This window comes from Oryzias latipes, chromosome 13, assembly GCF_053564925.1.
Source record: "Oryzias latipes strain Hd-rR chromosome 13, Olatipes_Hd-rR_3.1".
In the NCBI taxonomy this organism is placed as follows: Eukaryota; Metazoa; Chordata; class Actinopteri; order Beloniformes; family Adrianichthyidae; genus Oryzias; species Oryzias latipes.
In genome coordinates this window covers 4,990,042-5,015,615 of record NC_136249.1, presented here as the reverse complement: position 1 = coordinate 5,015,615, position 25,574 = coordinate 4,990,042, and the positions used below count along the sequence as shown (strand labels likewise).

Here is a 25,574-nt window from a genome sequence, read left to right as displayed (position 1 = left end):
TGCAGATACAATTTTTATTTAATGTCTCCATTTTACAACAATGCAGTAAAAATATATTATTGTAACTTTGAAACTATAAATAGTGTTAAGTTGTAGATTTCACTTTCAACCCTGGTCTCAAAGAGGTTTAAAGCAATAAACAAGCTATCAACAAAGTCTTTCTGTCTGCATCATCACAGACCATCAGTTTAATTACATAGGCATATGAACGACTACATTTAGCGGGCATTTATGGGCCAACAACCTAGTCTGTAAACACATAATACCCAGGCAGTGAAATGGTGAGGAATTTGCAGTCATCTCTCATCATCATCCCCTTTTCAGCGGAGGAACTGAATAGAGGGCCGTGACAGAATAAGGTGGAGGTGGAAAGGGATTGGCAAGTTGGTCCAGGCAACATCAAGCATCCCTGTGCAAAAATGCCAGAAAAGCAGCCATCCATTTGCATCTGTCGCTGCTGATTTTAGCACTAACCTTTCAGAATTGACAAGTGAAAAGTTCAGCTGGCATCTGATAGGATGCCATGCTGTGCAGGCCGTTGAGCAGGGCTTTAACTGCTTTTGACAGGTACCGTGTGTTTGCCCGGAGCCCTGAAACACGGGGCTGTGGCAGGTACAGCCCATTCGCTCAAACACGCCGCACGCCGCCGCCTGTTCCTATTTGTGTGCGTCAACTGTCCACCAGCATCACAGCACGTCCTAAATGTTCCCCCAAAGTTGGAGTAAGACTAATAACATTTGAGTGGCCACGGAACACTTGTCAGCACAAAACAGAACATGAGCTGAGCACTGCCGGATTCAAATGGTGGTCCAAACTGTCAGCTGGGGGAAGGCCATACTAGCGTATCACAAGAAGTCTTCAAAGTGCTGCTGGCCTGGTGGTGAGAGGCTTGCTAATGCATGAGACACCAAGAGCAGTTGAAGAATCCACTTCACAACACACGAAAGGCCGGCAGCCTCAAGCCAAAAGTGTCATCTAAATCCAATCACAGTCCATTTCAGTATTGGAACCATCACTTCCCTGATGTTCACCATGTCATTGTCCAATCCAACATGACAGGCTGCATATGTGAAAAAGCCAATTCTGGCTGCTAGCAAATATCACAAATGTGCAAGAAACCTCAAGCTTGAAGGGATTAGTTAAAATGTCAAGAGATCACTCACTTGCTTTGGCCTTGTCCTCCACCGCAACCTGTTCATCCCTAAAAACATATATTTGACCACCAGGCATGATTTGCAGCTGAGCGCGTCTGCTTGAGCTACATGTTATGGAGGGTGTTTGTGTGTGTGTTCGGGGGTCGGGGCAGCACGCCTCCGTGTGCACGCCCCTGGCAGTCCAAGACATCTTGTGCCTGTCACTGAGATTGCGGAGCGCCTCATCTGCCACATGTGGCTCAGCTGACAGCTGAGTGGCTCGTCTTCGAAACTGTGTCCGTGTGTCACTCTGACATCACACTCCCCTGTCCAATCCCCCCAAAGATTGGCTCTCAGTGTAACTCTACACAGAGCCCTCTAACTGTGACAACCTAATGCCCTATTCAAATGAACTAGCTATGCTCCATTTAATAAACTGCTTTGTTGTTTTGAAAAACCTAAGATTTATTATATTAAAGGGCCTATATCATGCTATTCTTAGGCCTTTCCGAGTAAACTATATCCACATATATGATACTAAAAAACTAAACCAAGTTGTTTTTTTTTTAAATGAGTTATTTTCGCAATTCATTTTCCAACCCCGAAGTAAGACGACTATAGCTCTGAGGCTCCGCCTTTCACTCTTTGTGTGTGCCGCCCATTTCATGACATAAACCTTGAATCAGCCTCAGCAGTGTGTCTGCGATTCCCCCACGAAAACAAACAACATCCAAACCTTTGCAAAGATGGATGAGCATATGTACATAAAAAAAGGAAAGCGTTTTGCCAATCGCCGCTAGCTCCAAGGAGAAAGTGTGTGTGTTAGCCTGGGGGACTTTTCCTGGAAGGGGCAGTTCTTCACTTTCATACGCATGAATGTGATAACGCATTTGTTTTCGTGGATTGGGAGGGGCTGGTGCTCAGGATCAAAGGCAAGCAATACAAAATTTAACTGCAGAGCAATCCACTGCTGCATGAACCACCATTGGCCATCTGGGCTGTCAAGATGGACAAGTGATCACAGGATACAAAACCAAATCTTTTGGTGGGTCACACCCATCTCACCAGTCTTGTAATGTAGCTCTAAATGTGATATTATGGTACATGACAGACCAAGACATCGGGATTAAAGAATCCTGAGCTTAGACTGCATTCCAATTAGGTAATCAGATAGGCTGATGCAATGAAAGTCAGCCTTTCTAATGGGAAGAAAAGAAGTTAAATGACTACTGTGTTATAGTTGTAGAAGAGTGCTGGGTATTGTATCAGTCACTTCTATAACATAGTAGAATCTTCCAAAGACTTCAACACTTCAAAATTCTTTGCATGACAGCAGCTTTAAACCAGGAAACCAGGACATGTCACGTCAGGTGTTTTTCTCAAATCTAGCAAGCTATCTGTTGCTGAGAGATAGACAACGTTTTACCTCCAACTATTTCACTAGATTAATATATTGTTATTGAAATATACAACGTAGAAAGATTGTTGTTAAAAAGTGTAACTGAACCTGAGCCAGAAACTTCTCAATCTTGCGGCGTCTGCTTATATCAGACATTTTATTCACAATTACTTATACATCCCAGGGGTTGACATAGCCCAGAAATTTGCACTGGCCCACAGGGCCAGTAGTTTTTGAAAGTTACTGGCCCTGCCTGAAAGTTACTGGCCCGACACCGCGCACAGCGCAACCGCAGGCGGCGGACGCAGCAAGCACCTCCAATTTTAATATGGTGCAATCTGGTGCATTCTGGTGACATCTAGCACTTATTTATACACTTTTCAATGACTGAAAATAGACCAGATCAAACTTAAATCTGCTCTAGTCTGTTTCAGATTTTTTGAATAGAGCACTGCAGTGTAGTAGGTAACACTGGTTAAGAAGTGTTCATGCTGCTTCTAATCACTGCTATTTCACATTTGTTCCTAATCAATAGTTAAGAAGTTTTATTTACTTTTTTGTTCTGCTTTTTGTTACTATTGCAAAGTTACATTTACTTTTTAGATCCTTAATTAGGGCCCGAGCACGGAGTGCAAGGACCCTATTGTAATTCGAATGTTTATTATTATTATTAGGGCCCGAGCACGGAGTGCAAGGACCCTATTGTATCTGTTAGGTTTATTATTATTATTATTTTTCTTCTGCCGGAAGAATCGCATTTTTGAGGCCTTTAACATACCCCAAAACTCACCAAATTTGGCACACACATCAGGAGTCGTGAAAAATTTCGTATTTTATGGGAAATTGGCATGGGTGCGCAAAAATGGCTCGACAGCGCCACCTACAGTGACTTTTGTCCCGACGCCCCGCATACGCTTTAACGTACAAGCTTGATTTTTACAGGGCATGTTCTTCAGATGGAGACCTACAAAAAAGTCTGAAAGGACCCACCTGTCACTCGCACAGGAAGTCTGATATATTGAGGTCAATATGTCATTTTTGCTCTATTTTGGACATTTGCAGGCCTCCTTCTAGAACGAACTCCTCCTAGAGATTTGTGAATAATGACTCCAAACTTTGGTTTTGTAAACTATACACATGTCCGATGTTAAATTGCAAAGCTTTTAAGTTTTTACAGAAGTTTGTGGCCGTGGCGGCGCGTAGAAATTTGACGTTGTTTCGAAAACACGCCATGAAAAGAAAAATGGCCATAACTCAGCCATGCATATTCCAATCTGATCCAAAATTGATATGCATGATTGTAGTCTGACTCTGAACACATCTGCAGTGAAAGAATCTGGAAAAAGTGTAGCGCCACCTGCTGGCAAGAGGAAATGACATGTTTTACTTGGAGCATCACTGCTCTAAGTAGGATGAGCCGACACACCTGAAAATGACATCCACCTGTTGAAAAGCCATTGAAGTTTACTCTGACAAAAAACCATAACTTTCAATGCGGGGGTGTGGTCGTGACAGAGCGGCAAAGTTGGGCATCTCGCCATGCACACAAAAGTTGCTCTCACGTGCACATTCCTTGTCCAATCTCACTGAAATTCAATGGATATGATGAAGCTTCTATTCTGAACCCATGGATATGACAATCTTGGACGAGCTCTATAGCGCCACCTAGTTATTGCATTGGGCACATTCTGCCCATTTTTATCTAATTGCTTTGTCCGATGTGCATGAAATTAAAACTGGAGATACTCAGAAGGGTCCTCTCTCATAATCTGAAGTTTCATGGGTGTACACCTGACGGTGCCTGCGTAACAGGAAGTGGTCGATTATGTGCACCCAAATAATAGAAATTTATTATAAATCAGCCGTTTGTCTCAGGAAGCTGAGATTTCAGAATTAGATGCCTTTAATAACCTCCAGCTTTGATATGTAACACAATAGGGTCTATGAGAAACTTCATACCTCTTTTTTTCCTATGCAATTTTGGACTGAACAAAGATTTTTAGCATAAATTCTGTTTAGGTTATCAGCACCAAAGACTAGACTTTAATAGGCATTTATGTGCTACTGCTTCCTAAAAAAATTCAGAATGATTGAAGTTACAGGTGACATCTTAGAGAGCATTACATCCAAAAAGGTCCGAAAACGTCTTTTTAGGCAAAACTACAAACACCTATTTTTTTTCATAACTTAATCATCATATATCAACACCATTTATTTTTTTAAATGTAGGGATCTGTGTTTGCTGCCTTCCATATTTTTTTCAGAAGTCCAGGTGAAACAGATGATTTTAAAAAAATCCTGATTCATCCCAAAACCTGTGCTTTTTCCGTCTGGACTCCAAACAAGTGTGTTTTAAAATTACTTATGCTTCAAATATCCACACCAAGTTTCACACGCATATAGCTGAACTTGTCTAAATGCTTCTTGAATATTCTTTACAGATATAAAATGAACTGGTCAACTGTAGGATGTCATTTCCTCTTACATGCTTAAGTCTTTTCCTCATGCTGCAGCCTGCTCCTCAATCATCCCTGTTGCTGGAGTCAAATTTCACCCCCCCCCCCCCCCCCCCCCCCCACACACACACACACCAGCTGCCAGTTCATATGCTAACTAACCCAGAAGTGAGGTGACAAGAGTTTAGACACAAGAGGGAGGGCAGACTGCTTTTTCATTTGTTTTGTATGTCTTTCATAGATTTTTATGAATAATCATTGCTTTTCTAGTCATGTAAAATGCAATTAACCTAATATTTTATCTTTTTTTTTTACAAACAAAACATATGAATGTGCTCCAAAACAAAACCCAACTCTCAGTACAGTTCTACAGATGTAACATAAGACTTAGACAGTAAATGTCTCTTTTATCCTTTTTTAATCAATGCTGCAACTTCTTTTCCTTAATATAAATCCAATGAAATTAAACTACAAAACCAAAAAACACAACGTATAGCAAATTTCTCTAAATAAATTATGTGTATATACAATATGTAGCACTTTTAAACAAAATAATAACAAATCCTTCCAATACAAGCACAGAAAAATGGAACACAAAATTTAAAACCCAAATTTGAAATGGCAATTTTAAAAAGATAATTTTTTCAGCCTGCTAAAAGTGCACATTTGTAAAAGCTCTTTTATATAGACAACTGTTTGGTTGCTTAGAGCTCTAAATATAAAAACAATGCCTTTATGGACGTGGCACGGATGGCACGGATGTTCAGCAGGGTAAACCCCAGGAAAGCGGCGGGACCTGATGGAGTTCCCGGAAAGGTTCTGCGGGCCTGCGCCGATCAACTCTCCCATGTCTTCACAAAAATCTTCAACCTGTCGCTAGCTCAGGCTTTCATCCCTGCTTGCCTGAAGTCATCCACTGTCATCCCGATACCCAAAAAGTCCTCATCCACAGCCTTCCTCACGGACTTCCGCCCAGTTGCACTCACTGCTGTCATCACAAAGTGTCTGGAGCGGCTGCTCCTGGGACACATCAAAGACTCCCTCCCTCCAATCTTCGTCCCCCACCAGTTTGCTTACAAAGCAAACAGATCAACGGATGATGCCATTTCCATCACCCTCCACACTGCGCTGAGCCACCTGGAACACAGAGACACCTACGCCAGGATGCTCTTTGTGGACTATAGCTCAGCCTTTAACACAATCATTCCTGACATTCTGGTCAACAAACTGTCTGAACTAGGACTCCACCCACTCACCTGCTCGTGGATCAAGGACTTCCTGACAAACAGACCACAGACAGTCAAACTTGACCCCCACCTCTCCTCCACCCGGACGCTGAGCACAGGCTCCACACAGGGATGTGTGCTGAGTCCTCTGCTGTATACACTGTACACAGCAGACTGCAGACCAGCCCACACCAGCAACACCGTGGTGAAGTTTGCAGACGACACTACTGTGGTGGGGCTGATCTCTGGGGACGACGAGACGGCCTACAGAGACGAAGTCCTGAAACTCTCAAGGTGGTGTCAGGCTAATAACCTCATCCTGAACACCACCAAGACCAAGGAGATCATCCTGGACTTCAGAAAAAACAGAACAGATCCACCCCCACTCTACATCGATGGAAACTGTGTGGAGAGGGTCCACAGCTTCACCCTCCTGGGCACCACCATCTCTGCTGACCTCACATGGTCTAACAACACCATGACTGTCATCAGGAAGGCCCAGCAACGCCTGCACTTCCTGAGAAAACTTAGGAGGAACGACGTCAGCCAGGAGCTGCTGGTAACGTTCTACCGCTCAACCATTGAGAGCATTCTGTCCTATGGCATCACAGTGTGGTTTTCCCACTGCACTGAAGCAGAACGGCAGAGTCTCCAGAGAGTGGTAAAGACAGCGCAGAGGATCATCGGCTGCCCCCTCCCCTCACTGAAGGACATTTACCAGTCTCGCTGCCTCAGCAGAGTGACTAGCATCACCACTAACTCCACCCATTCTGCTTTCCCTCTGTTTGAACTGCTGCCCTCTGGAAGGAGGTACAGGTCCATCAGAACCAGGACAAACAGACTAAGAAACAGCTTTTTTCCACAGGCAATTATCATACGGAATGCACATACGTCCACCAACCACACCTCACTCTAATTTTACTACAATGCGTGCAATATCCTGACTGTCTAACCGGGTCACTGTGCAATAACTTGATATTTATTAAGCTGTGCTCACAGCAACTCATGTAATTCCATTCTATTTTATTCACAAATATTTAATATTTAACAGTTTCTGAGACAAGGCCAAGCTGCAACGCGTCATCCACTCAGCAGAGAAGGTGATCGGCTGCCACCTCCCGTCTCTCCAGGAGCTGCACATCTCCAGGACCTGGAGGCGGGCAGCCAGGATTGTAGCCAACCCCTCTCATCCAGGACATAATCTCTTTCGGCCCCTCCCTTCTGGCAAGAGGCTCCGGTCCATCAGGACCTCGCGCCACAAGAACAGCTTCTTCCCCACTGCAGTCAGCCTGCTGAACAGTACCCCAACTCCCCCAGGTGACCCCCCCCCCCGCCCACCAAAGGACTGTCGGTGCCACTTACAGGCCCCACCATCCCAGCCCATCTGTGCTCCCACTTTAATTCACCTTACTCTACTGTATATAGTGTGTTGTTGTTGTTAACTTAATTTTTAACTTATTCTTAATTGCACTATACACCAAGTCAAATTCCTCGTTTTGTAAAGTGCGCTCTACTGAACCTGGCAATAAAACTTTTTCTGATTTCTGATTCTGATTCTGATTCTATTAATCATTGTTTTTTATTCATTCAAAATGCAATTAAATCAATATTTTATATTTTTTCTTTTCCTTTTTCTTTTTTTTTTATCTCTTATATCCTTTTTTATAATCAATGTTTGAACTTCTTTTCCTTTCTATTGTCATGGTTTCAGTTTGCTGTCTTGTTTTTCGCTTTAGTTCTTGTTCTGTCTTGTTTGGTTCTGTTTCCTGTTTTATTTTGAAAGGTTTCCTGTCTTGTCATGTTTCTTGAGTTTTACTTCCTTTGGTCCCCATCTGCCCTAATCGTGTTCACCTGTGTCTTGTCTGCCCTGTCTGTATATAAGTCTTGTCTCTGCCTTCCTCCTGTGCTGGTCCATTAACTTCTGCTCATGTTGATCACGTCTTCTTGTCTGGCGTCCATGTCCCTTGCCATGCCACAGTAAGTTTTTGTTTTTAGTTTTGTCATCCTGCTCTGCAGCGCTTTTTGTTAGTTAAATAAACCCACTTGCCCTGAACCCGTTTGCCTCCCGTCTCTGCGCCTGGGTCCTACCTGCTCTCGAGCCTCCCCCCCCACACGACATCTATACATCCAATGAAATTAAACTACAAATCAACAAACACAACTGATAACAAATGTCTCTAAAAAATGATGTGTATATTTGCAGAACCTTAAAAACACCAAACAAATAACAAATGCTTCCCAATTAAAGCACAAAAAATGGAACACAAAATGTAAAACCCAAGTTAGAAATTGCAATTTGAAAAAGATACTTTTTTCAGCAGCTTTTCAAAATCAATCACCAATTCTACTCTTCTGTGGATGAAACAAAGAACTCCAGAACAATGAAGCCATTTCTCTAAGTCTCTCTCACCTTCAGTTTTAAACAAGGTCTGTGAAAATCCACCATACATTGGTCACATGAACTCAGAGACCTGCTAAAAGTGCACAATTGTAAAAACTCTTTTATATAGACAACTGTTTGTTTGCTTAGAGCTCTAAATATAAAAAAAAATGCTTTTCTATCACCTAGACACAGATGGAGAACCATATCAACTGGATTAATAACAGGGTGGCATGTTTAGGTTTAAACTTACATCAATAGACAACATAAAGATGTCCATCACATTTTTGACCTAAACATGTAAACACATCCTTGGCTCTGCGGTTAGGAAATGGTATTTGGGAATCTCTTTATACCAGGAGCTAGCCTGGCCATTGGAACATCGCCACAGTGCCCATCCAGACTGGGACAGCAACGGGGTCCACTTCAGAGCCGTGAGCTGCTGTGTTTAACTCCAGCTGTCCCAGCAAGGGAGACAACTGCAGCAACATCCACTGACCAAGCTGACAAGCCCTGGCAGAAAAGATCCCCACAAGAAAAACACTGGCTAAGGCAGGCTGGTCAAAAAAAAATAGTTTTGCCATTGTCTTGCAGCTCGCAGATCAAGTGGTTTAGTTTTCCAGTAATGTCAGTCAAGAATGCAAGTTCAGATTCACAATGTTCATATTCACCATATTCAACAGACATCTCCTCCAATAGCACCTTAAAAATCCTGTGCTGTTTTGCTTTGCAGCTGAGGTTGTTTACGATTTTCAGAATAAGAGTCATTATATGTCCAGAGCCAATCACTTCTGCACATAAGGCCTGCTGGTGAATGACGCAGCAGTAATGCAGACATTTTGGAAAGTCTGGGTCAGCTTTACAGTGAGTGATGAAACCTGTTTGTCTATTGATCATAGCAGGAGTCCCATCTGCAGTCACTGCTACCAGCTTTTCTAATTGTACCTTTTTCTGCACAAAAACTCCTTCACCGTGTTATACATTTCAACTCCTCTTGTAGTTGTCTGTTAGGGCAGATGTGTCAGGAGTTCTTCTCTTGTGGAAACCAAAAGCTATGCTGTACTGTTGCCGTCCACAGACTCATCACACTGGACGTTAACCACCTGCACTTTGCAAGATCCCGGTCCAGCTAATTGGCCAAGTTATCAGACATAGCTGACACTCATCTAGACATTGTAGTGGAAATTGAATGAGTTCTATTGTTCTCATCCTTAGGGACAGTGATAGCAATTATCATCATTGCTTGAATTTTTTTCATGCTATATGCAAAAGTCTTTGTCCCTTAAGGCAACAGATTACAGCCCCCCCCCCCCCCCCCCCCCCCAGGCTGCTGTCGTATTAACATTAGCTTGGAGCTCCAGAATGGACAAGAAAAGACGACGAGAATGGCTCGAGCAGGGCGTTGCTCACGGGGGGGGTCGCTCGTGCCATGCGGTCGCACGTGCTCGGGCCCGCTAAATGCTACTTGTAGCTTTAATTATTATTATTATTATTATTCTACCGGAAGAGTCGCCTTTTTGAGGCCTTTAACATACCCCAAAACTCACCAAATTTGGCACACACATCAGGAGTCGCGAAAAATTTCGTATTTTATAGGAGATTGGCATGGGCGCAGAAAAACGGCTTGATAGCGCCACCTACAGTGACTTTTGTCCCGACGCCCCGCATACGCTTTAACGTACAAGCTTGATTTTTACAGGGCATGTTCTTCAGATGGAGACCTACAAAAAAGTCTGAAAGGACCCACCTGTCACTCGCACAGGAAGTCTGATATATTGAGGTCAATATGTCATTTTTGCTTCATTTTGGACATTTGCAGGCCTCACTCTAGAGCGAACTCCTCCTAGAGATTTGTGAATAATGACTCCAAACTTTGGTTTTGTAAACTAAACACATGTCCGATGTTAAATTGCGAAGCTTTTACGTTTTTACGGTTGTTTGTGACCGTGGCGGCGCGTCGAAAATGGAGGTCATTTTGAAAACACGCCATGAAAAGAAAAATGGCCATTACTCAGCCATGCAAAATCCAATATTATCCAAAGTTGATATGCATGATTGTAGTCTGACTTTGAACACATCTGCAGTGGAAGAATCTGGAATAGGTATAGCGCCACCTGCTGGTAAAAGGAAATGACATGTTTTACTTGGAGCATCACTGCTCCAAGTAGGATGAGCCGACACACCTCAAAATGATGTCCACCTGTTGAAAAGCCATTGATGTTTACTCTGATAAAAAGCCATAACTTTCAATGCGGGGGTGTGGTCGTGACAGAGCGGCGAAGTTGGGCGTCTCGCCATGCACACAAAAGTTGCTCTCACGTGCACATTCCTTGTCCAATCTCACTGAAATTCAATAGAGGTGATGAGGCTTCCATTCTGAACCAATGGATATGACAATCTTGGACGACCTCCATAGCGCCACCTAGATATTGACAAATACATTTTATGTCACATTCTGACCTATCTTTTCTCTGTGCTTTGTCCGACATTCATAAAATTACAACAGGAGATACTCATAAGGGTCTTCTCTCATCGTCTAAAGTTTCATGGGTGTACACCTGACGGTGCCTGCGCAAGCCACCACCAAACAGGAAGTGGTTGATTGCGTTGCAGTCAGATAATTAAAAATTCATAAAAAATCAGCCGTTTGTATCACGAGGCTGAGATTTCAGAATGAGAGGCGTCTTACATATCTCCAACTTAGATACACAGCACTTGCATGGGTGAACAAAAAACGGCTCAATAGCGCCACCTACCATGTTTGTTTTTGAGAGCCCCGCCATGTTCTTTAACATACAAGCTTGATATTTACAGGACATGTTCATCAGATGGAAACCTACAAAAAAGTCTCTTGGGACCAAGCTGTCAGTCGCACAGGAAGTCTGCTATATTGATGTCAATATGTCATTTTTGCTCTATTTTGGTCCTTTGCAGGCCTCGTTCTAGAACGAACTCCTCCTAGAGATTTTTGAACAATGACTCCAAACTTTGGTTTTGTAAACTAAACACATGTCCGATCTTAAATTGCGAAGCTTTTAAGTTTTTACGGTTGTTTGTGACCGTGGCGGCGCGTCAAAATTTGAGGTCGTTTCGAAATCACGCCATGAAAAGAAAAATGGCCATTACTCAGCCATAAATAATCTAATCTGATCCAAATTTGTTGTGCATGATTGTAGTCTGACTTTGAACACATCTGCAGTGGAAAAATCCGAAACAGGTGTAGCGCCACCTGTTGGCAACAGGAAATGACATGTTTTACTTGGAGCATCACTGCTCCAAGTAGGATGAGCAAACACACCTCAAAATGACGTCCACCTGTTGAAAAACCATTGAAGTTTACTCTGATGAAAAACAAATCTTTCAACGCGGGGGTGTGGTCGTGACAGAGCGGCGAAGTTGGGTATCTCGCCATGCACAAATGTTGCTCTCACGTTCACATTCCTTGTCTGATCTCACTGAAATTAAATAGATTTGATGAAACTTCAATTCTGAACCCATGGATATGACAATTTTGGACGAGCTATATATGTTCATAAATGATCATGAAGCATGATCATATAATCAAGCTTCATAGGAAATCAGCCGTTTGTCTCAGGAAGCTGAGATTTCAGAATTAGATGCGTCTTACAAAGCTCCACGTTTGAAAAGCAGCACTATACGTACGAGAAACATTTAACCACCTTAATCACCCTATTGTGCTGAAAGCAAATTTTTGGACATTTTGACTCAAGCAAATATTTTTATCATAACATCTGTTTAGTTTATCATCACCAAAATAAAAAAATATGTACATTTATAAAATGAACTGGTCAACTCTAGGATTTTATTTATTCAATCTTACATCCTCAAGCTTTTCATCAGTCTCCCCTGCTGCAGGAGTGGAGTTAGCCCCCCCCCCCCCCCCCCCCCGGCTGTGTGCTCACATGTAAATTAGCCACGAGTGGCAGACAGAAAGTAGAACAGTTAGAAAGCCTAGTTCAACACTAAAATACAGCAATTTCCTTTGTTTTGTTTGTCTTTTATACATCCTTAGCACTAATCATTGCTTTTTTATTCATCCAAAATACAATTAACTTTATATTTTATCTTTTTTTTTTTTTTACAAACAAAATATATGAATGTGCTCCAAAACAAAACCCAGTCTCAGTACACTCCTACAGATGTAACATCAGACAGTAAATGTCTCTTTTATGCTTTTTTAATCAATGCTGCAACTTCTTTTCATTTCCTTTCAATACATCCAAAGAAATTAAACTACAACGACAACAAACACAACATATAGCAAATGTCTCTAAGAAGATTGTGTATATACATTATGTACCACCTTTAAACACCAAATAAATAACAAATCTTTCTAATACAATCACAAAAAATGGAACACAAAATGTAAAACCCAAATTAGAAATTGCAATTTTAAAAAGATACATTTTTCAGCAGCTTTTCAAAATCAATCACATATTTTACTCTTCTGTGGATGAAACAAAGAAGTCCAGAGCAATGTAGCCACTTCTCCAAAGTCTCTGTCACCTTCAGTTTTACACAAAGTCTGTGAAAATCCACCATACATTGGTCACATGTATTCAGAGACCTGCTAAAAGTCCACAATTGTAAAAGCTCTTATATAGACAACTGTTTGTTTGCTTGGAGCTCTAAATATAAAAAAATGCTTTTCTATCACCTAGACACAGATGGAGAACCATATCAACTGGATTAGTAACAGGGAAACATGTTTAGGTTTAAACTTACATCAATAGACAACATGAAGCTGTTCATCACATTTTTGACCTAAACATGTAAACACATCCTTGGCTCTGCGGTTAGGAAATGGTACTTGGGAATCTCTTCATACCAGGAGCCAGCCTGAACATTGGAACATCACCACAGTGCCCATCCAGACTGGGACAGCAACGGGGTCCACTTCAGAGCCGTGAGCTGCTGTGTTTAACTCCAGCTGTCCCAGCAAGGGAGACAACTGCAGCAACATCCACTGACCAAGCTGGCAAGCCCTGGCAGAAAAGATCCCCACAAGAAAAACACTGGCTCAGGCAGGCTGGTCAATAAAAAAATATAGTTTTACCAATGTCTTGCAGCTCGCAGATCAAGTGGTTTAGTTTTCCAGTAATGTCAGTCAAGAATACAAGTTCAGATTCACCATATTCAGCAGATATCTCCACCAATAGCACCTTAAAAATCCTGTTCTGTTTTGCTTTGCAGCTGAGGTTTTTTATGATTTTCACAATAGGAGTCATTATATGTCCAGAGCCAATCACTTCTGCTCATAAGGCCTACTGGTGAAAGAAGCAGCAGTAATGCAGACATTTTGGAAAGTCTTGGTCAGCTTTACAGTGAGTGATGAAACCTGTTTGTCGGTCAATCATAGCAGGAGCCCCGTCTGCAGGTATGGCTACCAGCTTTTCTAATGGTACCTTTTTCTGCACAAAAACTCCTTCACCGTGTTATACATTTCAACTCCTCTTGTAGTTGTCTGTTAGGGCAGATGTGTCAGGAATTCTTCTCTTGTGGAAACCAAAAGCTATGCTGAACTGTTGCCGTCCACAGACTCATCACACTGGACGTTAAACCACCTGCACTTTTCAAGATCCCGGTCCAGCTAATTGGCCAAGTTATCAGACATAGCTGACACTCATCTAGACATTGTAGTGAAAATTGAATGAGTTCTATTGTTCTCATCCTTAGGGACAGTGATAGCAATTATCATCATTGCTTGTTTCTTAATCTGATAAAAACCTTCTTCTACTTGATGAGAAAATGAGGAGGTCTAAACGAGGCTTAGATTTAAGAATTTTTTTCATGCTATATGCAAAAGTCTTTGTCCTTTAAGGCAACAGATTATAGTCCCCCCCCCCCCCCCCCCCCCCACAGGCTGCTGTCATATTAACATTAGCTTGGAGCTCCAGAATGGACAAGAAAAAACGACGAGAATGGCTCGAGCAGGGCGTTGCTCACGGGGCGGTCGCTCGTGCCAGGCGGTGGCACGTGCTCGGGCCCGCTAAATGCTACTTGTAGCTTTAATTACTGTTATGTTGTTCAAATTTGCAGAGTTACCTGTGTAAAGTTGCAAAGTTACATTTAATTTTTAGTTACTTTAGTTAATTAATTATATTAAATAATTGAAAAATTAAATTAAATTAAATTACTGAGATCATTCAGCTTTTGACTAGAAATACTTACTGCTTACAGCGTTGTAAAGAAAAACAAAATGAAGTACTTTGACATTATTCTGCATTTGAGTCTGAGATTCAGGTATTTGGAGTTGCCTTTGATTCTTTGACATTCAGCTTAAAGCTTAGTGGATACAGTTAAATATCTTGCTGTCAATAGCACTAATTCCACCCATTACTCCATCTAACATATTCCTATCTATTCCTGCCATGTCTTCCACATCTCTGACATGCTTCAGTTTCTCTTCAGCATCTTCAGTAGCCTCCCCATCCACTCCTTCCATTTCTATTTTCGCGGCATTAAGTTGCTCCGACGGATGCGGAGAGTGAACACTGTTCGCTGTTGCAGTAACTTGGTGCGCACGGTGCGACGAGGTAAATCTACACGTTTTCGCAAAATATACTTTATTGAAAAAGGTGAAAAATATATTAACCATTAAATATTTTAGTGGCCCGAGCGGACAAGTGAAAAATAGTCTTGTGGTCCGTGCTGCTCGAGCGCGCTGGACGGAGCCAGTGGACAAATGGCTATGTCGGGCCCTGCATCCTAAAATTTTTAACAGAAACTTGGACCCGTTTAATTCTATTTTTAGTAAGGTGGGTATGGTTCTTGTTATTGCAAAGTAAAGTTGTGGTAGGAGCCAGACTAAATGTGGAGACCTACTGAAAGCTACAGAGAGCAAAAAGCCCCCTGAACACCAGAACGAACCCTGACCCCATTGTTACATCACAGCTCGTAATCTAATGCAAACTGTCAAAAAACATGCAGCAATGCTAGTCAGACAGAACACAACTTTTATACATGAAAACTGAGATTATGAAAACAGATTCTGGTCTTAATATGGTGTGTGCAATAAAATCAAGCTAGTTTTCATAGAGAGTGGTTAGCCAGGAGCTGTGAAATGCTTTCCTTTTGTTTGAAGCACAAAGAGAGCTGAGCATGCATCAACAAATGAAGAATGTTGACTAAGACATCTTTCTAGAGTTGACCTGCAGTGCTGACAAGGACGGTGCTCATTTATCATGAAGTGCTGCCTCAGTGGCTGCTGCTAAAGCCATATGTACACTTTCTTGAGTATGGCAGGGCATCCATCATTCACCCTTCTTCGTGATTTCCATGAACTTTGCAGCATTCCTCTAAAATCCCCTTTATCCTTTAGTTTTACATGTTTGCCGACCTAAGAATTAAACTTAAAAAAAAAAAGGACAGCTCTTCATTAAAGTGGGAAAGATGCCTTACCAGATGACTCTTTTATTGCTTAAAAAGCAAATGATTGTTTAACTTCCTCACGCAGGACAAGATTGTTCACATGTTAACACGCCATTGGAAAAACTCAACATAAATGTATTTCCACCTTAGACAGGACTTTCTCTGCCAAAAACATTGAAGTTCAACCTTTGATCCTCAATACAGTGACAAAACAGAACAATAAAAAGCTGTGCTATGTGCCTAGGTAAAGGTTATAGGAGTTACGCCTGTCTGGGAATGCAAGCCGTGATGGGATTCAGAGTGTGCCAGAAGTTTAAAATGAAAAAAGCCACGTGCAAAAGTGGTGCAGAATGAACAGCATAACAGCTCCAAGTGAGTTTAAAGGGAAAAATGTGTGTTAGCACCTGTGCATGAACATGTGTGTGCAAGTGTTAACCTGGACTACCAGTTTTAGGGCCTAAAATTGGGTTATAAGGCACCTGTACATAAAATATAAAAAATAAATTTACCATGTAACAATGGTAAAAAAGCTGGGGTGAATTGCAGCACCAACATACTGTTGTGCTTTAACAACAACATTAGGCAGCACATAAATGACAGTAAGCAGAGCTGGCATAAAGGGAAATAAATTCATTGTTTGAGTCTAATGGATATTAATGTAAATTATTTAATAAGAGTAATTAAAATCTAAAATGATTTATTAAAGCAGTTACAGGGACAAACTGTTGATCAATTATTTTTAAGCAAACTAAATTGGTTTTCCAATAACAATGTAACAAATACACTATTATTTAATTGCATCGCATTGACTTGGGGATTATTTCTAATGTTGATTGAAAAGTTCCATAATTTCCTGTGGCTTTGCAGTGATCCTCAGCTCTAACAGTTAGACATGAGGCAAATGATCACATTAGAATAACAAACAGACATTCATAAATATCCAAGTGCAAAATCAATCAGCTACATTAACATAAAAGCTCTGTTGGCAACTTGTTACAGTAGCTATTATTATTTTGCGTTTGTCTGTCCCTTCTCTGAAAAGGTATGTTTAGGGATTGTTTTGTTATATTATGAGGTTTTAATTAACCAAGAAATATATCAGAAAATGAGCAAATCTCTGATCTGAATAAGATGAAGACTCTGATGTGACATAGCTGCTGTGTGAATGTGAGTTCACTGAAAGAAAACTAACACACACACTGATTTTTACATGAAGGTTATGTGAGTCAGTTCTGGACCTCAGCCAGATGAAAACTCTGGTATCACTACACTGGTTCCCTAAAGAACTCTAGAAACAAATCCTAAAGAAACTGCTTTAAAGAGTCTGGCTGAAAGCAGTAGTAACTTTTAACACAAAATTTAAAAAAAACCACAGTAAAACCGCAAATGGAGACAACAACCAAACCACCGACTGAGGAAAACTATACACTGAAAGTCAAGCAACTTGGATGCTTTGCCTTTATTATCAGGATGTTGGCTTTTGATTTCTGATTACTTTGAATTAATCAGAAAAGTCTTGGAATACAAAACAACAGCCTGTTTGATTGATTTAGCCTTGACAGCTGCTGTTGAAATATTGGACAGCAGAAGTCCATCTCCAGCATACATCTGTGCATGGTGGTTTTTGAACCTCTGACTACAGCAACAGCCTCCTGGTGAATCTCCTAAATTCTTCAAATGGACTTGTTTCAAAGGTACCTCAATCGTTTCATCAAAAACCAAGCTTCTTCAATGACCTCTAGTGTCCAGATGTCAGTGAGTGTTTTCAAACGTCTACTAATAGTGTGAGGCTCTGATCCAGACTGACGTACCATCTAAAGGCCCCGGAAATTTTTGAAGGTACTCTGAAATTATGTTGCAACACAATTAATTTATTTATTTAATCAGTGAATTAAAGGAGATGAATAAAAGAATTAAGCCTTAAAATTAAATTAAACAGGCTCGCTGGTTAATTTACCAGAATATTAGTAATATTGATGTAAAATTGAACCCATTTATATTAATACAGTTTCATAAAATGCATCATTGTCTAAATGAAATGATGTCCTTTCAGTGAAAAGCTACATTTTACAAGATATTATTTCCTTTAAGATAATGAATGATACCTGACATATCTCTATACATCCAATGTTGTGTAAATGCATCATTAGCATCTTGAAAACATCCTAATAATAATGCTTGTAAATGTGTTAACTAAGTAATTTAATAAACCTTATTAGACTTATTGTACTAATAAATGTCTTACTAACCCCCTATAAATTCATTTATAATGCTTGTTAATGTGTTAACAAAGCTTGTTAAGGAATCTTAATATAAAGTGTTACCAATGTGGTCAACTATTTTTTTAATGAAGAGCATTTGCTTTTTAACTTTACTTGAGAAAAGCAATACTTTGCTAGAGAAATAACAGCCTTACTGAAGCTACACAGAAACATCAGCCTCTATATAATGAAAACACTATAAAACATAAATGACCTGCTATTTAAGGAAGTCCTAGTAAACCACTGGAGCCAAATCAGTACGAGTCCATTTTTTACATGGTACTGTGCATCAACATATGGCAAATAAACTGAATGGGAATTTGAAGAGCCTGTAATGGCAGTTATACCAGGAGTATGTGTTCAGGGCCTTGCTGTGTGGCTTTGTGGTCCATAGTGTCAGTGTCCTAATCCTTGCTGCTGCATTGTAGGAATGGCTCACAGAGATTTGCAGCCCCCAGGGGCCAAACTGGAGGCACACTGTACAAGCAGAGTAGCATTAAAAGCTGGCTGAGGGTGAAAGTGAGGGATCATTTGGAAATCTGTGATAATAATTCATAACTCAACCAGGATGACACATTAAACTTTATGGACAAGAGTCCATTAGGGTCCTTTAGTTTAAATATTGTGTGATGAAATGCAGTGCAGAAAAAAAAATGTTACCAAAAACTAGAACAATACATTCAGAAATATTCTCAACTGAAAAATAATCTTTTATATCAAAGGCTGGGAGCTTTGCTTGACATGCAGCTGCTCCACGCTAAAACACACACCAAGCTGCGTCAAATGACCTCCAACAACCACAACTGCCCGACTGTGGCCGACGCAGAGGATGCCCCCCCTAAATGTAACAAGTCATGCAGAGTTGAGTCCGATCAATCTATCCAAGAACTCAGGACAAAAAAGTCAACAGATGAGTGCAATGAACTGTCCTCGATGAACTGATGTCTACGGTTTTAGGGACCTCAGAAATTTTCATCTCAATGGCACCATATTTGGTGGACTATGTAGCTTTAGTACACCAGATAAAAGCAACATTCAGTTTTTAAAATGTTAATGAGTCTATGGAAACTGCATTTTGTTTATAATCATTGAGACGCAATCACTAAGCATCTAGGAGACGAACAAAAAGAGGCTTGTGATTGCTGGGAGGCTGTATACTAGTACTGACTATATCATAGGGCTGCACGATATGAGGAGAACTGCCATGTGCAATATTAATGATCAATATTGCAATGACCATATGACTTTGCAAATCATTGACAAAAGTAAAAAACAAACCAACTAATGCATCATTTCAATTTCATTACAACAGTTTCATTTAAATAAAAGTCAACATAACTTTAACTATACTCTAAATGACTCATGTCTACATTGGAGGTGCGCATCTAACAAAAGTAGGGGTGTGATGATAACCGCATCACTGCGGTTGACCGCGACACCGCGCTGGTTCATCACCGTGGTGATCAACAGTCCCACACCGTCACAGCTCTACATAAAAAAGGGCTCCATTTGATTGGTCAATCACATGAAGGGGTACACCTTATTGGTCAAATGTGTAAAATTCAGTATTGGATTTGTTAAAACTTCAAGCTGCCATAACAGTTTTTTAGCAAGTGTGTAAACATTTAAGGTAGCTCCTTTGCGAAATGTGTATCACACACTTTAAAGTGTAGTGGAGGGATTTTTTTTTTTTATTCTCTGGTTCCTTTCTTGGGCTTCCATTGTTTGGAGAAAGGTTAGCTCGCCCATTTTGCTAGATGCAAACGTGAAACGGGAAGCTAGCAAAGACGAGCTTTGTCCGTGAGGCCGAGGGAAAAAAAAAAGAAAGAAAGCTTGTTCCGGGAGGTACACAAGTGCATGCATACAAGAAATCAGTCCTCCATAACTTGTGTGTCGCATTTGGCAGATAAAGCAGCGGACATTGAGACCATTTTTAACAGGATCCTGACAGAACTTAAGCATAAACCTGCTGGACTTACAGCAGCAACATGAAGTAAGGGGCCAAATTAGGATCAGCTTAAAGTAAATGAAGAAACAGATTGAAAATTTAAAAAGAAGACATTGTAAATTTGAACAAAAAAAATTAAAAGATTTGTAAGCTCAAAAGTACACATTGTACACTTGAAGGAATTGCATTTTCTACGTTTTTTTTCAATTCTTCCTTTTTGCTTTTAGTTTTCAGTTTGAATTCAGTTTTCGGGGCTTTGAGCCATTTTCTACACTTTTGTCAGACAGCAATTAACATTTTCACACTTTTCTTGTGGGGCGGCCGTGGTGCAGTGGTAGGGCGGTCGACCCATGATTGTAATATTGCAGGTTCGATTCCCGCCTTGCACGCCCATGAGTCAAAGTGTCTTTGGGCAAGACACTGAACCCCACCTTGCCTTTGGTGGAAGGTTGGTGCCAGTGTTCGGCAGCGGAGCCGCCATCAGTGTGTGAATGTGTGAATGGGTCTGTGACTGTAAAGCGCTTTGGGCCTTGTAGGTAGAAAAGTGCTATATAAGTAAACGCCATTTACGCCATCTAAACTCTCAAAGTTCAAACCTTCATTGAAAATAAATGCAGTATTGTAGATAAAATAAAGGCTCTAATCATGATGAAGATTTATGTAACGTTAGCTATCTGCACGTGCCAGGTCTCAAGGGGCCATGTTAGATTAGGAACAGCTCGGCATTGAAAACTTAAAAACAAAATTGAAACTGAGAACTGAAAGCAAAGTGGGAGACAAAGAAAAAAAAAGTTGAAAAAATAAAAACATTTTTTGTGTCAGTTTCAGGTTTAAACTTTTCTTTTTATTCAAGTTTTAAATTCATTTTATTAATATTCATTTTTCTTTCAGGTTTACAATTTTTTTCCCGCATTTTCAATAATTCTTTCAAGTGCAATGTGTACTTTCAAGTTTAAAACCGTTTTCCCATTTTCAATTCTTTTTCAAACAATGACTTGTTTAAATTTCCAATTTTATCTTAATATTTACAATCTGTTTTTTTCATTCACTTTATGCTGATCCAAATGTGACCCCATAAGAAAGTTTCATTAAAAAGTGCTGATTTGGAGACAGCGGTGTTGTTAAACACTGATGCTATGATGCTGTGCTAACAAGCTGTTCTGTGTGTCACCAGTATGTGACCACAAAATGCTTTATTGTCAGACAATATTTATAAATACACCAAAATTAATCAAAATTAATTGAAATTCTGTTAGAGCGGACATATAATGACAATAATCTAAAACATAATGTTTTTAGCCTGTTTCTGTTATGGTTTTATATAAAAATTAACTACCTGGAGGCAGAATTAGGGGGAAAAGGGGCATTTTCTGTCAATTAGCCCCCCCTTCTTTTAAATCTGTTCTTGTTTTCTCAGTTTGTTTTAATTTGGACTCACAGCTCACAGCTCATGTTCATGCCATTATTAATTACTTCTATGCATTCTTATTCCTAAAAAAAATGTAAAGAGAAAAATGAGCATGATCATGAGCTGGTTCAGACTACAGATGCCTGACGGCCACAGAAATTGAAAATCAGAAATTGAATGTTGGTTTCAACAAATCTGAGATCTTATTTTTTTTGGGCATATTTCCCAGCCCCACTTTGTAGCAATACCACTGCTGAACACAGTCTTATTTCTTTTCAGTAGGGGTCTTAGTTACCCAGCTTATAAAAATGATTAAAATCAATAATAACAGATTTTTGGTTAGACACAAGAACATCAATACCACTGTAAAGTAATAAAAAGATAAATCCACAAGAAATGACACATTTTAAGGACAGTGAGAATAAAACTCTGAAGAACACAAAGAAATCTCTAAAGATACAGCACAGAATAAAGGAAATACCAAGAGGCAAAAGTGTTCCTGTTGTGTCATTTAAGTGAAAACGGTAAGAAGTTTCTGTAAAAGTTAGAGTGTCAAGAGCCAGCGCCTGAGTCTACGACACTCACAGTTATAAAAAGGGATGGCACGAGATGGCGCGCTCCCAGCTGAGCTCGGAACATGCAGCAGATAAACAAAGGTTGTTGATGTGGAGCCCAGGATTTGTCATTAGAAATGCAGTGTCTTCACGCTTGGTCAGCTCCACCTTAGTCCTAACTAGCTTTGGCTTTCTCAATCCTCCCCCCGGTGCTGAGCGCCATCCACTCATCTCAAGTTTTTTCCTGTCTGTTACACAGAAAATTCACCACTGTACATCTGATTTTGTTAGATTTGTTTACTGACAATAATAAGCTAAAACAACTTCTATTTTAAAAATGTGTCAGGAAATAGTTTACTAACCACAGTTCATTACAATATCATAGCAAAACCTTCTTTTAGCAGAGGACAACAAACTAAATCCCTGTTTAACAACTAATGCTCCTGCTTTTAAGTGTTGTATTTCTATTGTGGCCAACCAGTCCTAAAACTGAAGCAACATTCAATGTATAGACTTTAGTATACACTTCTAAATGACAGTTCAGTCAAATCCAAACTCCATCTATTCTGTCAACCATGAATTGTGCTGGATGACGACAGGGAATGGATTTTAGTGGTTAAGTCTAAAGATCAATAACTGTACTTCATGAGAACACATTATATCTGTGGAGTTTAAGTCTGACACCAGAATGAGTTTCAGATAAGATTATTGTTCACCAATGACTCCTACATTAAGGTTAAATATCTTAAGCTTTGGCAATGGCCTTACACAATAGGCAGTTAATTATAAATCATCTCAAGCAGGACAACATGAAAACATGTTGATAAACCCAGCGGAGAAAAACAATTGCAATAAAACTAAGCAGACAAATGATGGCAGAAAAGGAGAGGCAATGACCTGAGTGCTGACAAAGGTGAAGATGACAGCTAAGTTGAAAGGCTAAGGTGAAAGGGTCTGAGAAGCTTCAATCACCCACACGTCTTTCTATACTGACAGAACAGCTTAGTGAAAGCTTGTCTTGGTCTGACAGCAGGATGAGGAAAGGGGAGGAGAAGTGGGAGGCGGGGGAGCCTCAAACTTAAAGGTCAACTTTATCTATTAAGGACGAGGAGACACACAGCTACATCGCTTTGGGATTTTTTTTTACGGATCACCAAAAAGGGCTGCTCTTATTTGGTGTGGGTTTGTGTGAGTGCATACTTTTTTCCTTTTCAAAGATTTAAAGTGTCATCGCTTGGAGACAAAGAAATGAGTAAGTGAAAATGGGGAATTGTGTTAAACTATGACACTAAATCTATCATCACATCTTAGTTAAGTTATGTGATTAATTGTTTAGGTTGACGGGAGGATCTTTACAAAAAGCTGTCATAACGTTTCACAATATAGCTGAGGAATATAGCCAAATGATATAATGTCTATAAATACAAAGGTGTGCTTGGAAACATTTTACTTTAATCAATCAAATAATATTGCTTGGGCCACCATATATATATATATATATATATATATATATATATATATATATATATATATATATATATATATATATATATATATATATATATATATATATATAAAAACCAGGAAACCTCAAAAGTCACTCACACCTACCTGTCTGCAGCTTACATCATGGAGGACAGGTATAGGCTTAGTTCTTATTTTAGGATTGTGTTTAAGGGTGGAAAAGGGGACATGATCACATTTCTGCAGCATGGATTGCTTTTTTGTTTTGATAAAGTAATCAATAAGCTGTGCCTTTGTGTCCTGGCTGTCACTTCTGGAGCTGCTGTACGTCTTATTATTTGGAATGTAACAGGTTTAAATGGACCTGTCAAAGGAGCTAGGATATTTTAATACCATAAAAATTTGAAATGTGATATTGCCTTTCTTCAGAAAACTCCCCTTCTGGTTAAAGACCAAGTCAGACTTAAAAAAAAGGTGGGTTGGTAATATATTTAATTCTAAAAACTGTGGAACAGTCATACTAGTTCATAAAAAAAGTCCAGTTTGCTGTGACCACCATTATTCCAGACCCACAATAGCGATTTGTGATTGTGTCTGGGCTCCTCTTTCATAAGCCTGTGGTTTTGGTAAACATCTACGCCCCAAATTGAGATGATGAAAAATGTATAGGTAAGACAATGTCATTGATTCCTGACTTGAACTCACCAGTTAATTTTAGGTGGAGACTTGAACTGTGTAGTAAATCCAACACTTGATCACGAGGGTTCGCTTTTCATGAGCCACTATGAGCTTTTTCCAGTGTGGGTTCTTGGGCAACACCCTTTACGCTAATGCCAAACTGTGTAGCCACCAAAGGGGCCTAAATCTGTGTCGCCCTGTGCCAGTCTCCAGCCCAGATAAAATACAGAGTTATGTCATCTGCACCTCCTGTGCAGATTACTAAAAGCTGTGGCGTGCCCTGAAGGGATGTGCTGAAAAATGAACAACAACCCTTCACCTCCTCAATTAGTTTACGTCAGGTGTTCCACCTACTTCCATGTTCCATGGTGAGGGTTTTCTACAAAGATCTGAGAAAGACTGATAGTTTACTGAATTCCAGTGGGGTTCTGTGATCAGATAGAGGTAAGATCTTAAGCCCGAGCCCGAGTCAGAACCCGACCTGACCCAGTCGGGCACTAAATGACAATCATTACGTTCGGGTCGGGCCGGGTTTCTCTCTCGCTGACTTTTTTAATAAATATATTGAAATGGCTGCAAAGAAGCTCCTTAGGTGGGCGGTTGTCAAACAGCCCTTTATTGATCCTGTATGTCAGAACGGTTATGGCACGAACCGAAAGGCACAGCCAGCTTCTTCTTACTCAGAGGGAGAACGTTCACCGAGCGCACACACACACACACACACACACAGGTAGACCCCGCCCCCCCAGTCACCAGCCCACCGTTGATTGACATACACTGTGGTCCAGCAACTGGCAGAAAGAGGGGGGCGCCGGCCACCCGCAGCTCTGTGCGCGTGACGTGAATGTAATCTTCCCTCCGCAAGTCTGCATCTATTTTGTTTAGGTATCCCCGATATGGAGGAGCAAGAAGTCATAAAGAAGGAAGCAAGAAATATAAACTTAAGACAGGGGAACTGAAAAGGCAAACACGCACCGCGGCTGCAGAATTTCTCCGCGTATGAAGCGAGTGCGCATCAAGATCTCTCTTTCACTCTCTTTGTCTGGCCTCTTATTCTGTGTTCCAGCGTTATTTCATTGTGCAAATGCATGTATCATGATCATAAAAATATGTAGATTATTTTAACTTTAAAAAATCTGGCGTTTTGTTCTGCCAAAAATACTATGGGATAAACTGAAATTTCGGGTTTGCTTCGGGCTTGGGCCTGCAAATCAAGTTGATTGGTCGGGTTCAGGCCGGTTCGGCTTTAATGCCCGAGGGCCTGGGTCGGGTCGA

At 40.5% G+C, this 25,574-nt stretch overlaps 1 protein-coding gene across 10 annotated transcripts in view; it reads right to left on the bottom strand.

Moving 5' to 3' along the window:
* Positions 1-25,574, bottom strand: part of brip1 (BRCA1 interacting helicase 1) — a 151,024-nt gene that overhangs the window by 75,391 nt on the left and 50,059 nt on the right. The gene's annotated exons all lie outside the window — the stretch shown is intronic.